This window comes from Macrotis lagotis, chromosome 5, assembly GCF_037893015.1.
Source record: "Macrotis lagotis isolate mMagLag1 chromosome 5, bilby.v1.9.chrom.fasta, whole genome shotgun sequence".
In the NCBI taxonomy this organism is placed as follows: domain Eukaryota; kingdom Metazoa; phylum Chordata; class Mammalia; order Peramelemorphia; family Peramelidae; genus Macrotis; species Macrotis lagotis.
Genome location: NC_133662.1, coordinates 205,358,004 through 205,378,314, shown reverse-complemented (window position 1 = coordinate 205,378,314; position 20,311 = coordinate 205,358,004). Strand labels below are relative to the sequence as shown.

The 20,311-nt window shown below is 34.3% G+C and overlaps 1 long non-coding RNA gene across 3 annotated transcripts in view; it reads right to left on the bottom strand.

Moving 5' to 3' along the window:
- Window positions 1-20,311, bottom strand: part of LOC141488318 (uncharacterized) — a 256,526-nt gene that overhangs the window by 221,737 nt on the left and 14,478 nt on the right. For 2 of the 3 annotated variants that reach the window (XR_012468651.1, XR_012468650.1), the window contains exon 1: window positions 5,202-7,034. The exons of the other annotated variant lie outside the window; for it this stretch is intronic. This is a non-coding gene — a long non-coding RNA (uncharacterized LOC141488318). Of the gene's footprint in view, window positions 1-5,201; window positions 7,035-20,311 lie in introns of those variants that run through there. 3 annotated transcript variants of the gene reach the window in all.

Genomic DNA, 20,311 nt, shown 5'->3' with positions numbered 1-20,311 from the left:
TGAACTAAACCCTCCCTGATTCCAAGGCCAACCCCTTTATCTACTATGTTTCAGTGCTAAACTGTTAAGTCAGATTCAATGGCTTTACTTCTAAGCATTTGCCATTTTTTTAGAGATCAATTTGTTAAAGTAGTAAGGTTACAGTGGGTGTCATCTCTTACATAATTTCAATATCATAAATTATTTTAACAAATTAGGACTGCCATTTTTCTTCTGGCATGTATACTATGGGTACTATATCAGTATCCAGTCATTTCCTTTCCACTAGAATATTCTCAGTATTCATTTTTTTTTAATTTTTACAAGGCAAAAGGGTTAAGTGACTTCCTTAAGGTCACACAGCTAAGTAATTATTAAATGTCTGAAGTTAGATTTGAACTCAGGTCCTCCTGACTCCAGGGCCAGTGCCACCTAGATGCCTTCTCTGTGCCACCTAAATGCCCTCCCATTAAAATATTCTCAAATTCATTTCTAAATGATGCTGTCCTGGACTTCCCTTATCCTGTAACTTGTGATAGAGTCTAAGGTTTATGAGTATTCTAATACTCTCCTCTTTGAAAGATGGTCTTTGCCATCTTCCTCTATTCCTACTGAAGAAATTATTTTCAAACTGCCATTTTGTCACTGAATAAGCCAAATCAAAAATATGTTGACAGTTAGCAAATTCTTTACTTTTCTCAACTTTATTCACTATAGAAGCTATTGATATAGAAACTTTAAAGACCATTATTGTGATCCTTTTTGTTACATTTATTGTGGTTACTAAAAATTAAAATGGTCAATTATGTCATAGAATTTTGAATATATGATTTAAAAAATCATGTAAAAATCCTTTATTTGTCTCTTCAAAAAAGCTGGAAATTATCTTTTCCATTAAATATCAATTTCTGTCTTTTTTATTTGCTGTTTTTAGTAATAGTTGAGGACGATCTTATATTTTCATCAAATTGTAAGTGCTCAATATGAGTAACAAAAAAAATTTTTGATGCTTGTTTTTATCCAAGTACAATAGGAGTATAGTTTATTTTTAATTAAATAAATACATAAAAGTTCTCAGTTGCTAGATTTTCATGGTGTAGAGGTGATTCTCATTTTCAGGATCAGTAGGGTATAAACTTTTGCAGATCTAATTAAGTTAAAATGGTATCAAATATAAGATCAGTATTGAATTAAAGAATATCATTAACAAATGCCTAGCCATTCCTTTTCTATACCTTCATAAAAATATTCCCAATGCACCCAGAAATTTTATATATATATATATATATATATATATATAGAGAGAGAGAGAGAGAGAGAGAGAGAGAGAGAGAGAGAGAGAGAAACATATAAATTATGTATAGGATCAAATTTTTTTAATTTCCTTTTTTTCTGTAATTGTAAGATGTGATTTAATCCAATTTATTGGTGTCTTCCCCTCTTTCTGAAATCTTGAGAATCCATCTCATGATATGGTTGCTTCCATTAAATATTCCCTCTTTATCCTTGTTCTACTCCAATTACCCTTCTCATTTAAAAAATGTTTTTATTACTATTTCCACTTTCTCAAGTAGCACATCAGGAATTATCATTATAAGAGGTAGATATGATCAATCCACTCTCCTTAATGGAAAAGTAAGATGATCTGATTCAAGTCCCACTCCTGACACCTACTGGCTATTACTTTAAACTAATCATAGAACTTCTCAGTGATCTAGGCAACTCTCTAACACCATCAAGTTGAAGAAAAGTAGCTTACCTTCATTGTTAGAGGGAATTTTCCTCATCTTAAAAATTTCCTGGTATCAAGGAAATCAATCATTAAGCCAATTAAACCAATCAAGAAATATTTAACTTACTATGTTCGGGCATCAAGGGTTCAGTCCCTGTCCCTATCCTAATACTTAGGATCTGCTGCCATCCTCCTTCAAAAGTTTGTATTGTACAAATGTTTTGTACTCCAAAAAAATATTTACCTTAAGTTGTCATATCTCTCTACTGGTAAAAAAAAAAGATCAAGCATTTGCTGTTTGGCTTTTGATCTTTTCATTGTGGTGATTTGTTCATATTGATTAAACTTCCCTAAGACCCCCAACCCAGTCTTTTTAAATCCCAACTAAAATCCCACCTTCTATAGTTTTCCCCAATCTCCCTTAATTCCAATACTTTTTATCTTTTAATTATTTCCTATTTATCCCTGTATATTGCTTGCTTTATGCAAATTTGTTTGCATTTTGACTCCTCCATTAGATTGGAAGCTCCCCGAAAACAAAGATTTTTTTTAAACTTCTTTTTGTATATCCAACACTTCATATAGTACCTAAAATATAGAGGGCACTAAATAAATGTTTATTGATTGATGGATAAATTAATAAACTGACTCATGGAATTGAAATTCCTAAAGCTCAAATCTGTCTATATCATACCCTCTTTTTCATGTAGCTTTAGTAATTTCCTGTTATCTCTAGGGCAAAATGTCAAGGTCTGCAGTGAAATTTATAGCCCTTCACAATCTGACTCCATCTTATCTTTCCAGAATCAGGAATTTTCTCTGTAATGTTATCTAATTTCTTTCCAAAGTGGCCTATTTCTTGTTAGTTGTATGTAACATTTAATCATGTCTTGTTGCATGCTTTCCTCTTACTTAGAATGTTGTTTACTCCTCTTGGAAATCCTGGTGCCTTTTTTTCAAGTGCTATCTCTTAGGGACATTTCCTTGCAGTGACTAATGATCTACTCTTCCCAATGGCTTTATACTTACTTTTGCATTTATATTTCTTATATAGCATATTATATAGGCTTGATTTTTATTTATCTACTTATGTGCCATATTCCTCTTCTGCAGGCACCTTTTGGGATTAATTTGTTAGCTGCTTTTTTCCCTCTTTTTTTGATCTTTGTAATTTTAATACTTAGCATAAGACCTTGCATTTAGTAGGTACTTAAGAAAATGTTTGATGAATTTAACTGAATTCAAAGAATTTATTATATATGAAAATTTAAACCTTCAATATAGTTCATCAATCTTTACCATATATTTCATTTCTGAAGCTCATAAGCTATATTTTCCAATATATTTTTCAGTGTCCTCCTTTATGCTTACTTTTGAATTGAAGTCACTGGGTATTACAGTATATGTTGTCTTAATATGGAAGAACTCATCAAATTTTTCAATGAATTTCTATAATTCCCCCTTCCCTTACAACAGATGCAGGCACATAAACTGTAATTATCTTCCTGGTTTTCTCTTTGCAAATGTTTGTCATTAATAATGTAAGGTGAAATGATCAAGTATCCCACAAAATGATGTTTCTTATCACCTTTGGATAAAAATAGAAGCAAGTCTACTGCTTCTTTTATTTGCTTCTTCAAGAAGAAATTGTGAGGGGGCGGCTAGGTGGCGCAGTGGATAAAGCACCCACCCTGGAGTCAGGAGTGCTTGGGTTCAAGTCCGGTCTCAGACACTTAATGATTGCCTAGCTGTGTGGCCTTGGACAAGCCACTTAACCCCATATGCCTTACAAAAATCTAAAAAAAGAAAAAGAAATTGTGAGCTATCCTTCTAATTAGGCATAACTTTCATGTTGAGACTTCATTGATAACAGGGGTTTATAATATTCTTTCTATTAAAGACTCCTTTGACAGTCAAGCTGACATAGCTTATGGACCCCTTCTCAGAACAAAGTTTTTAAATTCATCAAAGAAAATACACCTGATTACAAAGAAAACCAATTACATTGAAATATGATTATCAAAATATTTTTAAAGCTATTTCATATACCCGGGTTAAGAATCCTTGATTTAGAGCAAACAAAGTTACAATGACTCAAACCGTCCAGAAGTATTTTTACTTGTTGGTTCAAAGAAAATGATTTCCCACTTTAAATTCAAATCTCCAAGTTAATTGGCTGTAGACCCGCTTAAAAACTGAAAACAGTCTCAATGCTCTGTCTCTTTCTTCATCACTTTGCCTGTAACCATGAATTTGGAAAGGCTCTGTCCAGGATTGATAACCATTTCATTTGTTTGCTGGATCTGTGCATCCAAAGAATTATAAAATGTCTGGTATATCCTCTCTATATTCTTAGCTATTAGCTAGACTGGTTGTCCAAAAATGATACTAAAAGCCTAAAGAATATAATAGAGGCTTGTCACATTTTGGTTCTTTTTGACATGACCAGTATCAACCCAGGATCACTTCCATGCCATTTTGAAAGCATCAGAAAAGGAAATTATAGAGGCATTTCTATCACTCCAAAAATCTCTGTCTCTAACTCTCTCTCTCTCTCTCTCTCTCTCTCTCTCTCTCTCTCTCTCTCTCTCTCTCTCTCTCTCTCTCTCTCTCTCCTCCCCCAACACTAAACAAAGCTAGACTCAACTGTCCATCGCATGGCTGTTTCCTTGAACTATAATTCATGTTCTGTTGAAATTTCTTTCTGCTGAAGGAAGCACATTCAATTGACAGAGTTCTGCCTTTTTGAAAATTTGTTTCATTTGAATTTTAATGGTCTACTGTGAAAAAATAGAAATCATGGTGAGCATATAATAAATTAATAAGTGTGGTTAACTTTGTCTTGATTTTGTTTTCCTCTCCTGAAATCACTGGTGTTTATTTCAGCATGAGCTCATAAACAGAAAATGGATATAGTACACAGTTAAATCAACCCTTATCCTAAAATGTTTCATATTCACATTTTCTTTTTAAAAACACATATAATGACTCTAATCCAAAGATCTAGTTCCTTCTTATGCTGTGATAAAAGGGCAATTTAAGTACAGTAAACTTTTATGTTGTTGTTTGGGAGGGGGTATTCTGAAGACAATAAGGCATATAAAGATGGTCATCTAAAAATGAATGTTCTACAGAATGTTAAATTATTCTTATTCTCCATGCTGTCTCTTAGTTCTTCATTGTTTCTGTGATTTATTGGTCCTTCCCTCTTGTCTAGGCCAATTTCAAATAAAAAGTCACAAAGACCAACAAAGTTCAACTTAATATCATTATTTTTAGGGATAACAAAGGAAAGCTAAGAATACATTTCTCTACATGCTGAGCATTAACATTTCCTCAGCATTGACGACATTACCCATATTAATAAAAGATTCAGTAAAGTGACCCATACTGCCCAAATTTTTAATTTAAGCCTAGCTAAAAATATGCATGCATTGTCTGTCAAACTGGTTCATCTCTTCCTGTGAACCTACTTGGACATAGAACTGACCTGTTTGAGAAACTATTCAAATCCAACAGGATCTTTCTGGAACTTGTTTCTGTCATTCAGCATTTCAGTTATCCCTTGTAGTTTTGTCACCTGGAAATTTAACAGCACCTCTGCAGATTCTTTCTGGAGAACATTTTTAAAATCACAAAAAAAAAGCATTTTTTTCCTGGTCTCTTAGTATGTCTATGAGGATATAAACAAGGTTAGTTCATTCTTATGAAACATGATGCTGAGGTCAACACTGCTGTTCGGATTTCTAAAGTACCTGTTTACTTCATTCTATTCCAAGGTCACAGATGGAACGCTTCACTCAAACCAGTCATCTCACAAACACACATTGGTTTGTTTCCCAGAGCATTAGGTGAGAGAGTGTGTGAATGGATCAGCACACATTGATTACAGTGGAACAAATAATTTAAAGAACATAGGCTATGCATCAGAATTATCTTTCTATTTTAAGGAAAACCTCTTGAATGCCTCTTACCTATATTCCAAGGCCTCATTCAAGGCCTATTGCTTCTGTAAATACTTATTGACCACCAGAATGATTTTTTTAACCTCTAAACTACAGAATGTATTTACTGAGTCAACAATTCATTGTTTTTTATCTATAGTTACATTTCTTATTCATGGATATTTTATATATTGAAATCCATTAAAATAGCTTCATATTATGGTGTTTTGCAAACTGTAGATAGTTAAATGATTGTCAAATGATTGAACAAACATTTGTGTTATTTTTCTACTGTCTGATCCTGTCATTCCTCCACACAGGCTATTTTGGCAGTTTCCTATTGTTTCTAAGAAAAGCAACGATCTCTTCAAATTGTCCTTCAAAGCCTTGTAAGGTTTTGTTCCTACTTATTTATCTCAGATTCCTCCCCTTAGTGCATTCTATGCTCTGGTCAAGCTAGTCTCCTTGTTCTTCCTGGAGCTTGGTATTCTATATCCTTTCTCTGAGCTCTGTGTCTGGAACACATTCACTCCTCACCTCTGCCTGTCAGAATCCCTATTTTCCTTCAGCTTTTAGTTTAATTATCAAGCACCAAATGAAATCTCCCATTAGACTTTGAGTTTCCGGGGGCTATTTATGACTTTATTTGCATCCTCAATAGTTAGCACAATGCCTGGAAAATTGCTGTTACTGCTCTGTCATTCAGTCATGTCCAATCTTTCAAGACCTTGGGGCTCATAACACATCAAGCCCTTCTATCCGCTAACTACCTCCTAAAGTCTGTTAAAACTCATGTTCATTATTTCAATGACATTTTCTATCCGTCTCATCCTCTGTCACTCCCTTCTACTTTTGCTTCCCATCTTTCCAAACATCAGGGTCTTTTCTAATGAATCTCAACTTCTTATTAAGTGGTCAAAGTAGTTGAGCTTCAGGTTCAACATTTGTCCTTCCAAAGATTAGTCTGAATTAACTTCCTTAAATATTGATTTGATCTCCTTGCTGTTCAAGAGACTCTCAAAACTCTTCTCTGGCATCACAATTCAGAAGTGTAGATTCTGAGGCACTCAGCTTTCCTCATAGTACAGCTCTCACAATCATGTACTGCTACTGGAAAACCAAAATCTTGATTACATGGACTTTTGTCACAAAGGTGCTTATTGACTTTGACTAATGTTCTGTTATAAGTGTTCCTCCTCCTATCAAATGATCATGTACTCATTTATGTAACCTACATATTGCTCTTCCCAATACATAAGACCTTTGGGATCATTATGCCTTTATTTCCTTAGCAACCATTGCATATAACAGCTGGTCTTGTGCTGTGGTTGAGTCATTTTAGTCATGTATGGCTCTTCATGAGTCCATGTGGGGATTTTGTGGCATAGATACCAGAGTGGTTTGCTTTCCTTCTCCTTTATTTTATAAATGAAAAACTGAAAACAAACAGAGTTAAGAGTCTTGCCCATGATCACAAAACTAGTAAGTGTCTGAGACAAATTTAAACTCAGGAAAATAAATCTCCTTTACTCCAGGCTTGGCATTCTGTCCACTGTGCCATCCACCTATCCTAGAAGCTACTTTACGAATATCTATAGTACGAGATTGAAAATTGGTTAGAACAATAGCTAGGAATAACTTAAATTTGAAGAGTCAAAAGATGACCTCACTAATACATATATGTGAAACTGATTCTGAAAGCCTCCAGAGCTCAATACAATCACCAATTAGACCCTGAAGGAATGAAGATGAAAGTTAATAGACTAGACATATAAACAGAGACACCCATTTCATAGCTATAACCATCATGATGATTTTTCTACTTGATCATATTTTTATGTTACTAGGCAGGACTTTGGGGAAGAAATGGTGCGGGGTTAACCAGAGGAAAGGAGTTGTTCGGTAATGAAACTAATATAAAAAAAATAGCATTAATGAATTTAAAAAAATACTCTAGATGATCAGTTATGATGGATTCATTTCCTTTCAGCAGTTCAGCAATCAAGGACAATCCTGCAAGGCCTGTTATTGAAATTACCATCCAAAACAAGATGGGTTTTTAGTTTTAAAAAAAAAAAACTATGGAGTCTGAAATACAGAGCAAAGTATAATATTTTAACTTTTAAAAATTTCTTTTTTGTTTTTTTCTTTCTTTCTCATGGTTTTTCCCCCTCTTAGTTCTAATTCCTCTTTCACAACATAACTAATGAAAATATGTTAAACATGATTGCACACGTATACCCATTATAAGATTGTTTATGGCCATGAAGAGGGGGTAAAGAAAAGAGGGTGGTAGAGAAATGTAGAATTCAAAAACTTGAATATGGAAAACTACCTTTGCATGTAATTGGAAAAAAGAAAGAAAAAAGAAAAAATACACAAGGGAAAAGAAAATTTCAAAAGGGGATACAGACAAGAAGAGATACATTGTATTAATTTTTATATACATGCTACTACATAATAGATATTCATGGAATTTTAAGTATTCTCTTTTTTATTCTTGATCAAACACTTAATTTGCTGATGTTTGTTAATATCATAATAAAAATGAAAATAATATAAATATATTCCCAAGAAACAAATGACATTTTCTTTTTTTTATAAAAGAAACCTCAATAACAAATATATTTATAGAATAAATTGGGGCAGGTATTTATTTGAATCATTCAAATATATTCAATTTATACATTCCATTGATAAACATATATAGACCGATGCAAGGGATAGCTGCACTGTAATGACATATCAAGTAACATTTTTCACTGTTTCCACTCCCATTGATGTAAGCTATGGCCTATATCTGCTGACATTTATTAGTCACATCACTCACTGCAAGTGAGATCTCTCTCCATATACATGGTCCATCAAAAACCAGCCCAGTGTTTACTAGAGATTTTATGGTGCATGTCACTGAAATGGTAGGGGAGTGGAGGAGACTCCATTGCAAAACCCAGCAATATTTTCAGATAAAAATATTTAAATTCAAAGTCATGCTATAAAAATTTCAAGAAATTTCTTCAGGATCTTTGTAATTCCAGGGACATGGGAGTTAAGCCAAATATATATACATATATATATATATATATATATATATATATACATATATATATTCATTTTCCTTGACCACTTCATCTTAGGGGTCCATAGCCTAAACTGGGCGTTTATTTTTTTTCCAAATTTGCCACATAACATATAAATAAGTGCCTGTTTGAAAGAATGCTAATGTTCCAGTTTTTGCTATGTATATTGTGTATTGATTTGGTGGCATTGCCTGAAAAGAAGGATACTTTTGCGCAAATATATATATATATATGTATATATATATAGAAGGCATTAATAAACTATTTATTTTCTCAAAATGAAATGCAGAACCCTTATATTCCGCTTAAAGATTTGCCATGTCTTCATCTGTGAATTTTTTCTCATAGTCCCTTGCAAGAGAGCCAGTTATTATGCTCTGTGCATGGACTAACAGTCCCAGTGCCTCTCCTTTGCTTTCTTTATTTACAATTTATTGAAGACAGCTGAAACCGGTTACATATATTGATCAGTATTCATCATCAGGCTGAAAATTCAATCATGGTGATTGATAGGGAAACTTATCCTGAGGACACCAGCAACACTGAATGGCATATGATCGTGTACCAGAGAGAGAGAAAGAGAGAGAATGGACCTACCTGCCCCATTCATATGTACAGCGTTAAACACTCTAGGAAACCACCAGAGTTCCCAAAGTAAAAACCCTAGTACTAGACAAATCATTTTATAAATTATAAAAAATAACTTAAAAACCTATATTTAGCTACAATAATCTTTACGGTGTGCTAAACAGTACATAATTGCTGTATCAGCTAGTGTCTCTAGCATTTCTATTTTCTTTTGTCATGCTGCAGTAAGACTTCTAACTGATCTCCTTACCTCTAATTATACAGCACAAGTATTGGGGGGAGGGGACAAAAAAACACTAGATTTGAAGTGAGAGGACTTGGAGTCAGATTCCCAGCTTTTTTAATGTTACTAATCATATCACCCTGAGTCTTGGTTTTTGCATATGTAAAATCAATTAATTAAAAAACATTTATTAAGAACATACTTTAAAAGCTATTTCAGCTCTTTTTTTTTGACTAGGCAATGGGGGTTAAGTGACTTGCCCAAGGTCACACAGCAAGGTAATTATTAAGTGCCTGAGACTGGATTTGAATTCAAGTCCTCCTAACTCCAGGGCTGGTGCTCTATCCACTGTGCCACCTAGCTGTCCTATTTCTGAAGCTTTCTGGTTCAGAGGTAGAGATAGAGGAATATAGAGGTAGAGGAGGATGTTTTGAGAAATGTAATTGATATCAAAAAATGTAATATGATATCATAAAAGCACACTCTATACAGATTATTAGAGTTAAATGTAACTTGGAAAGTATCTTATATGACTTTATGAAATGGCTTGTCTAGTACTAAGCTGTTTACTTTGGGAACTCTGGTGATATCGTAGTGTTTAGTGCTGTACATATGAATGAGGCAGGTAGGTCCTTGTTTCATTCTCCCTCTGGTCATCATCACATGTCACTCAGTTTTGCTCTGTGTCCCCAATTAGGATGAGTTTTCCTGTAAACTGCCCTGGTTGAATTTTCAGCCTAAAGATGAATGCCGATCAATATATATGTGACCTGTTTTTTTTTAATCTCTGATGTTGTGATACCTTCCCATCCAAATCTATCCTACACTCCACTGTCAAAATAATCTTTTGAATATACAAATCTAATCAATGCATTCCTCACTTAATGACTCCTTGCTGTTTACTGAGACAAAACAATATCATTTCATTAGCCTTGTATTTCACATATAGTCAAAATTTGGCTCCAACCTATCTTCATATTCATATATGACACTGCTCCCTATCACTTAACTTACTCCAGTCTCCAACTAAATTAGTCTTCTTCCTGTACCCCATAGTCACTCTGCACTTTATTTCTGCTTACACTTTTTTTTTGTTTATTCTGTCTCCTTTGCTGGCTCATCATCCCTATCATCACCTCTAAATATGGATATGCCCCCAGGCTCTTTTTGAAACCCTCCATTCTTCTTTTTCAGTGTCCTTCTGAGGTCCCATGGGTTTAATTATCATCTCTGTGTAGATGTCTCACAGATCTATATAACCAGTTTCAATTTCTCCTGAGCTTCATGACCTCTCGCTTAGATTATTACAACAATCTTCTAATTGGTCTCCTTGCTTCAAATATCTCCCCACTCCAATCCATTCTATATACTGCTACCAAAGTGATTTTCCTAACAATCAGAATTAACCATTCCAATACACTACTCAATCAAGTTCAGTGATTTCCTATGCTTCTAGAATAAACTTCTATTGAGTTTTTAAAACCTTTCATAAGAGGGCCCCATTCTATCTTTTCAGTTTCATTGGAAATTATGCCTACTTCTGTTCTCTTTGATTCAATTCTATTAAACTGGTCTTCTCTCTGTTCTCCATACATACTACTCTATTTTAAGTCATCATGTCTTTACACTGTTCATCCTCCATGCCTGGAATGTTCTCCCTCTTGACTGCCTAGAATCCTTAAGATAAAACTTGAAATCAATCTTCTACCTGAAGCCTTTTCTAATCCTCTCACTGCCAGTGTCCTCCCTCCCAACTTACCTGCAATATAACTATCTTGCAATTAATTTTATGTATGTATGTATGTATATATATATATGCTTAAATAAATATGCACTAAATTAGCTCATATTTGTGATAAATATAAGTATATACTTCATGCAATGAACATAAAATATAAAATATACTATAAAAACATGTATATAAATTAAATATATTATACTAAACAAAAGCAAATATAATATAAAGTCTTCCCCCAGTAGAATGCAAGTTCCCTTAGAAGAAAGATTGTTGGGGTAGCTAGGTGGCACAGTGGATAAAGCACCGGCCCTGGAGTCAGGAGTACCTGGGTTCAAATCCAGTCTCAGACACTTAATAATTACCTAGCTGTGTGGCCTTGGGCAAGCCACTTAACCCCATTTGCCTAGCAAAAAAACCTAAAAAAAAAAAAAAAAAAAAAGATTGTTTCATTCTGTCTTTATATCCATGGCTCCTAACTCGGTGCTTATCACATGGCAGGTCCTTAGTAAATGCATGTTGTTGGATGCTGCCATTACCCGAGATGAATTCTAAGCTTCCACAATATAATTATCTCCTTATGAAAAGCATATCTATCTTCCAAGGTCCAGCTGAAATATCCCTTATGTGTGACTCTTTCTCTTAAACTTTCTACCAAATCGATTTAGTTTCCTCCTTGGATCTTTCAAAGTATTTTATACCTCTGTATATAGTTAAATTAATTTTAAATTAAATTAATATGTAAAGGACAAATCCTTTTAATGATGTTGGAATTTCTTCCACAAATACAGATCAAAATTTGTCTAGAATTTATAGTCTTTGAGAACTGCCTGATCCTTAACAAGGTTGATTGGCTTTCCCAAGATCAGAGTTTTTAAGCTTCAGAAACAGTATTAAAACACAAGACTTTTTAATTTAAATTCATGATTCTATTCTTTATGCCACATTCTCAGCCTTTTCATGTTCTGTTTTGTATTCTTCTTATTATATCTTCCTTATTAGATTATAATTTCCTTCAAGGAAAAGAATTTAGCTATAGTGGAAAGAGCACTGACTCTGTAGTAAAAGAATCCAAGTTCAAATGGCATGCCTCATATTTACCATTTACCAATACTAGGAAATTAGACTATCTGGCCTCCAAGGCCTCTTTTTACTTTCAGTTCATGAACCTACACCTACAAACAAAAAGCTATAATTTTGTTGATTGGCATTTAATAAGTTCAAATGCTTCCTCTCAGTTCACACTCCATCCAGAAATTCACTAAATTAAATTTGAAATTAACAATCAGTACAATAGCATCTAAAATTAGGAATTTGGTTTGTTGATTACAATAAGCCCCCAGAATATGAAAAATGTTTCTTTAAATTGATCTAAAGTCACTCAAAAGGTTTCAGCCTAATCAGTCACTCAGATAACTTCCCACTGTCCAGACCATGAGTAGCAATTAAATGGACTGCACATTGAGTCCCTTTGGCAGTGCAATGTATCTTGGAAAGATACTATAGGTAGGCAATGAAGTGGGCTTGAAATTGAATTGGAGAAAGAGAAAGAACTAGATTATATTTGAGAAATTGGGAAATACTTTCAATAGTCCCAAACTGCTGCCTGAAACAAAAAACCCTTTTTAACACTAATATTTTACATGTGCAAAGAATACCACAATCTCCTAAAAACAAAAATTGAGGGTGCTCCAAAGGATGATACAAAAGCATCTGGTGGCTATAAATAGGTTGTTGCATATTAACAACAATAACTGACATTTAAGAAGTATTATAAAATAAATTATCCAAAAAATTTCTGACCCCCTTAGAAAATTCAACCAGTCACGTAGTAAGAGTAAAGGATAACAGATGGACAAGCCTCAGTGTTACACTTATTCCCACATTTTGTTAAAAGCACTAAAAAGGGTCCCATCCATATTCTAAGCTTCCCTATTATTATAAAGGGTAGCATCATGCTTCCCTGTCATCTCTGTTTGCAATTTTGGTGTCATGTAAAATCCTTTATAAAATCCTATGTTTCTATGATAGATGATTAATTGGACTCCTATTTAATTGATCCCTATATGACAATCAGTATTAATCTGCTGATATGATTCCATAGGAGTTGTGATTATAAGGTCTGTTAGTAGACCTCAGAACTGGGAAATGCATTTAGCAAGTTCACTTGCTTAATCATAGAAAGCTAACTAGAAGACTTCTACTCTGGTTTTTCCTTGTTAAGGTGACCAAACCCAGTACCGTGGAGGTGACTCAATACATGGAAAGCCCCTCAGCTATTTTTATTACACCTCTACCCCTTGTCATCCCTCTATTGACTGACTCTTTCACATCCTGAATACTTTCTACCTTTCTAGTCTTCTTACTGAGGAGATGACTATGAGCATTTGGCCAAAGAGTGACCCTAGTTGCCAGAGTGGGATCTACCTTCCTACTGACCTTTTCACGCATGTAGATATTTTGACATCTGTTCATCAGCACAAACCTATATGTCTGCTCATTGGCTTGGCAGGAACTCCTGAAAGGTCAAGGTAGGTATGTTAAAGTCTGCTCACTAGCCATTTATCAACCAGTGGAATTCTGTATTTTGTGGTCTACTTCACCTGTATTGTCCAGGTATAAGACCCTAAAGGAGGGAAGTATCCCAGATCCATGGGGAAAATCTGATGTCCACTTCATTTGGGGGCCATAAACTCTTTAATCAAGAACCATCGGCACAGAGCCCTGCCTCATTTGATTTTTTACAGTTTGGACAATTTTGAAAATCTCTACATTTCCAATCAGTTGCTAAATCTGTTCATTTTGGGGGCAGCTAGGTGGAGTAGTAGATAGAACATTGACCATGGAATCAGGAGGACCAGTTCAAATTTGGCCTCAGACATTTGGACAAGTCAAACTCTCATCGCCTCTCATCCACACTTACAGTAACTTCCCCTTAAATCCCCCCCCACACTCTAAATCATCCTCCACCAGCCCCAAGTAATTTTCCTAAAGTACAAATCTGACCATGGCATCTTCCTATTCAACAAATTCCACTGATTCCCTTTTAAATCTAGGTTCAAATATAAACTACTCTTTTTTTCATTTAAACTCTTTCACATCCTGTATACTTTCTACCTTTCTAGTCTTCTTACACATTAATCCCCTCCAAACATTTCATGATCATCATACTGGTCTATTTATTATCCTTCACACATCTGCTATTTATATACCTTTATACTGACTATACCACATTATTAGAATTCTTTCCATTTTCATCTCTCTCATCTTTTCTCATCAACACAACAAACTACCTTATATTTATTTCATGTATGTGACATGTATAGATAACTATGTACATACATGCATGCATTTGTGTATAGTTGTGTGAATGTATGTATATAACTGTACATGTAAATATATGTAGATGTATATATTTATGCATATATGTATATGTAAACTTTATGAGGGTAGGGAAAATTTCACTTTTATCTTTTGTCCTGATTGTGATGCTTCAATTAATGACTGGGCTTACTATAAGCACTTGTCAGCATACAAAATCAGTGATACAAAATGAAGGATTTAATCTTCAGAGATAAGAGTCACATAGGACTAGAGAATCTTTTTTTTTTTTTTGGTTTTTGCAAGGCAATGGGGTTAAGTAACTAGCCCAAGATCACACAATGAGGTAATTATTAAGTGTCTGAGGTCAGATTTGAACTCAGACCCTTCTGACTCCAGGGTCAGTGCTCTATCCACTGTACCACCCAGCTGCCCTTAGAGACTCTTTTAATATAGATAAGATCACAGACCCTTAAAAGTTGTAAAGTGCAAATTTAGTTTAAATATTATAATATTAACTACTATATTTCCAAGTTTATAAGTAACAATATAGTATCACAAACAGCACTAGAAGAGACCTTAAAGGTCACACAGTAATTCTCCATCTCTCGCAAAGGAGGAAACAGATTCAGAAAAGTTAAGTGACTTGCTCAAGGCTATACAAGTAGAAAGTACCAGCATTGGGATTCAGATTCAGATTCTATATTTGGGAGATAAAATAACTTAATGAAAAGAGTGCAGAGTTTGAAGTCAGAGGATTTGGATTCAAATCCAAGTTCTGCCACTTACTACAGGCTTCTCCTTTGACAATTTAATTATCTTCCTGGACCTCGGTTCCCCCACCCTCTTAAAGTGAAGGCATTAGAATAGATGTTCTTTAGTTCTCAAACTATAAATCTGATATTTCATAACCAATTCTCTTTCTACAGAATGTTAATTATTGAATCATGTTATATTAACATGAATGTTTTCTATAAAGAAATCACAACACTTATTCTCTCCAAAATTTATGCCCCCATAGAAAGGATTTCTAGATCATCAAGACATCTGAGATATTTTATTTTGAAAGAGTTAAATATGCAGAGTACATCATACAACCTGATTAATCCCATCTCTCTTCAATGCTCCCATACATTATTTGGTCTTGTTATGATACAAATTGAAGTGAAATGTTTAAGAATTGATTCAGGACCATATTGTAAATAATGATAATTCTGTAGGTGCCTGCAAATATCCTGAGGCTCGAAAGCTTCCAGGAACACATTCTGTGATTTTACATGTCAACCTACTCAAGGTAAGTGAACATTCCCTTTTACTCTCCTTATCATTCTGAGATCTGTCATGCCGACAGAACAGTCCTAGAAGGTATGTTTAAATCCCTTTATATATAATTGCACAGCCCATTACACTGGTAATTTCCTTCTACATTGCTGCACCTGATGATTTCTCATTTTCATTTTGACAGGTTCCAAGAACTTCATTTTTATCACATTTAAACTTCTGTCATTCTTTGAAACTTTAACTCCTTCATTATTATGGAAGCCAGAGTACCAATAAGCTTGTCACTTAATACTGAAAAGAAATCATTGACAAACACTTTATAAATCATCTTATGATATTATGGACAATACTATTTTCTATTTCAATAAAAACTTTCAAATGGGAGGGAAAAAACAACTCTGTCTCGTAATTAAGTACAGAAGGTCTCTTGAGAATTTATTCCAAATTCTACCAAAATTTTAACCTGTTTTTGTCAATTTCAAACTCAGTTATTCAAATTAAAATACTATGTAATTTCCTTTCTTTAACCTTTCCATTAGTCACAGAATCATGACCTTTAGGAGCCTGAAGATATTGAAGCAGGTTTTTTATTATTAATTAAGCTTTTCTCTGTCTCTCTGCCTCTCAAGAGCACTCTTACTCTCATTCTTTTGTGCTATCTCTGTCTCTGTTTTTCTGTGTTTCTCTCTGTCCCTCTGTCTCTCTCTTTCTCTCTCTCTCTCTCTCTCTCTCTCTCTCTCTCTCTCTCTCTCTCTCTCTCCCCCCCCACTCCTACTATTTTTGTCTCTCTATCTCTCTGATTTTCCATCTTTGCCACTCTCTGACTGATTTCTTTGTCTCTGTCTCTATCACTCTCTATGCGTGTGTCTTTCTCTTTCTATGCCTCTTTCATTCAGTTCTTTCCTGAATATTCCTGCCTCCCCAATAACCTTCTATTCTTATGCTTGAAGAATTACTATGAGAGAGAAAACCCTACTTTTTAAGGCAACCCATTCAACTTTTTGATAGTGACAATTGTTAGGAATATTTTCTTTACCATCAAATCAGAATTTTCCCTTTTGTAATTTCTACTCATTGTTTTTAGTTCTGTCCACTGGAGCAATCAGAATAAATCCAATCCCATCTCCATATAGCAGTGCACTAAAGAGAAAGCTATCATGCTTTTCAAATCTTATTTCCTTTATATTTAATTGACCCTCATTGACCAGTTTCTCTGGTCTCATACCATTTATTTTTTTCCTTTTCTTAATTAACTCTAAACTAACTAGGTTTTTCAAAATGGCTAAATGTGATACTGACAGTATTGTAGATGAATTCAGATGTGGCCCAACTAGAGAAAAGTACCATGGACTATTATTGCCTCCCTTACTCTAAATGTTAATGCTTCTCTTTTTTTAGTTTTTTGCAAGGCAAATGGGGTTAAGTGACTTGCCCAAGGCCACACAGCTAGGTAATTATTAAATGTCTGAGACCCTATTTGAACCCAGGTACTCCTGACTCGAGGGCGGGTGCTTTATCCACTGCGCCACCTAGCCACCCCATTTCATGCCTCTCTTAATGAAACCTTGAACAGTATTCAATATTATGAAATCCCAGCCTTTGACGTCTTGCTTGATTAAGCCAGTCCAGGAGCTCAGGTGTAACAGATGTAAAGGTCATTTACCCAATTCTCTCATTTTAAAGATGAGAAAATAGAACCAATATTTTTTCAGATTCAGTTAGAGATTTATTACCATTAGATATTTTTCTGTCTTTCTTAGTATTTATTCAATTATGGATACACCCAATCATTTTATTCAATAACTCTTAATATTTAATAACTCTTAAAAAACTCTTAAAAACAAACAAAAAAGTACATCTAGTCCTGAAAAAGGATTGACCCTAGACAAACCTGTTTTCTTACTGTACATATGATTTTCATCCTGATAAACAAATACCACTCCAAAAGAAAATTTTAAAAGGACTTCTACTGAAAAGCAAAGTCAAATCTTATGTCTTTACAATGAGGTTCAGGGAGAGGTAGTAGGTAGTGGGCAAGGTAATAGAGAAGAATTAAACTGTAACAGGATATTATTGAACATTACTTGTTCATTTTCCTTTTTAAAGTAATTAACTTAGTCCAAATTTTTAAATATCCAAGAAAATCTTCTTAATTATAGTACATCTGGCTGTATATGCAAATGTTGTCAATTTGAGTTCAATGCTACCTATGAAGAATCATGATTCAGACCTAGGAATGCAGGTATGGAAAGAAAAAATAAAGATTTATTCAAAGAAGTCACAACACGAGAGAGAGAGAGAGAGAGAGAGAGAGAGAGATAAAAGAACAATCAAGCAGAGTTGACTGAGCCAGAGAGTCAGAGAAGACTGGCCCCAAGTAGAGGTCTAACATAAATTTTTTTATGGTCTTGTCCCTTATCCAGAGGGCAAAAGGTAAATTCCCTTCCCCCTTACCAAACCCAGAATTAGGTAGAGAGTTGAAGCCTGAATATATCAGTATACAAATTTCACATTAAAAAATGAAACAATGATGGTCAATTTACATCTCAAGAATGGGGGATCTCCACTCAAGTTAACAAGATTTAGCAGACTTTTAAGATTACAAATGTTGTTTCTGCTACATTCATATTTCTCTACATCTTTTCCCTGCATCACTAGAAAGAAATAGATGTTTATAAAAAATGATTTGAGAAAACTAAGGGGATTCTAACTATTCTAACAAGGATCTAACCCTTATATAAATGAAAGATTTCATTTATCCACAGCACTATCTTCATAAATTTTAAAATAAGAATTTCAGTCTATTTGTGCTCATAATTCAAATGAATCTATATTCTCATTGGTATGGCTTTTTTCCCCAAAGATCAGACTACAACCCATATATGCAAAGCCATCATGTGAAATTTTCATGCACATCCTCCCATAATTTCAACATAGTGGGTCTACCTTTGGAAGCTTTTTTTTTCACTTTCTCTTGATATCACAAGGAAGCTATCAGAGCATTAAAAAAAATTTTCATGAGATTTGTAGATTGTCTAACTAAGTATAGCAATGATCTGAACAGTAGTCCATCTTCAACTTTTTATTCCTCTTTTCCATCTTGGCTGAGTTTCTCAGTTTCTCTCCAATGATTATAAATTTCATCTATTAGGTCCTGTAGTACTATAGGGTTTGATGCAGTCAACCCAAATTTATTGACGAAAAAGAGCATCTGGAGGACTCCAATGTCTAAAGAGAATTGTTCTTAGAGTTGGACACCAAATTAGATCTCCTCCATGACAGAGGTAGATGTTTTAGGGGGCAGCCAGATGGTGCAGTGGATAGAGAACTGACCTTGGAGTCAGGAGGATGGGACTTTGGATCTGGCCTCAGACAATTGACTCTTACTAGATGTGTGACCTTAGGCCAGTTACTTAACCCTGATTGCTTTGCATCCAGGTCCATCTCCAATCATCATGATTCATATGTGGTCAGTAAAACCAGATGACTCTGGAGAAGAAAGTGCAGCTGGGACTTTGCACAGCCTCCCCTCATTCAAATCCAATTCATGTGCATATCATGGCATCACCTCCATGATGTTGTGGTCCTCTTCAAAAGTGAAGGACAGACATTGTTTTTGGCAAGTATAACTCTCCCAATGTTAGGTCTCAAATGACTTTGATGATCAGAAAGGTTACCAAATAAGATTATTGTTACTGAGATAGTTTTCAAGAAATCTTGATGCATGTATGGGATACATTCTATTAAAAGAAAATCAGTGCCTGGTTCCACTGAGACAAATCTCTTTAATAGTCGATCAACATTCCAAGACTAGCTTCTGGGATAAGAACACACTATTTGACAAAAACTATTGGGAAAATTGGAAAACAGTAAGGCAAAACTAGACATAAACCTACATCTCACACCCTATACCAACATAAGATCAAAATGCATACAGGATTTACACACACAGAATGATACTATAAACCAATTAGGAGAACAAGGACTGATCTGTCAGATCTATGAAGTGGGGAGAAGTTTATGATCAAAGAAGAGAGAAAGAACATAATAAATTGTAAAATGGATAATTTCAACCACATTAAATTTTGAAAATTGCACAAATAAAACCAATGCAACCAAGATGAGAAGTAATTCAAAAAATGAGAAACAATTTTCATAGCTAGTGTTTTTGATAAAGGCCTAATTTCCAATATATAGAGAGAACTGAGTCAACTTTATAGAAATACAATTCATTCTTCAAATTGTAAATGATCAAAGGATATGAACAGGCAGTTTTGGGTGATAAAATTAAAACTATCTATAATTATATGAAAAAATGTTCCAAATAATTATTAGAAAATACAAATCAAAGCAACTACTTCTACCTCATATGTATTGATTTGGCTAAAATGACAGAAAAGTAAAATAATCAATGTAGGAGAGGATGTG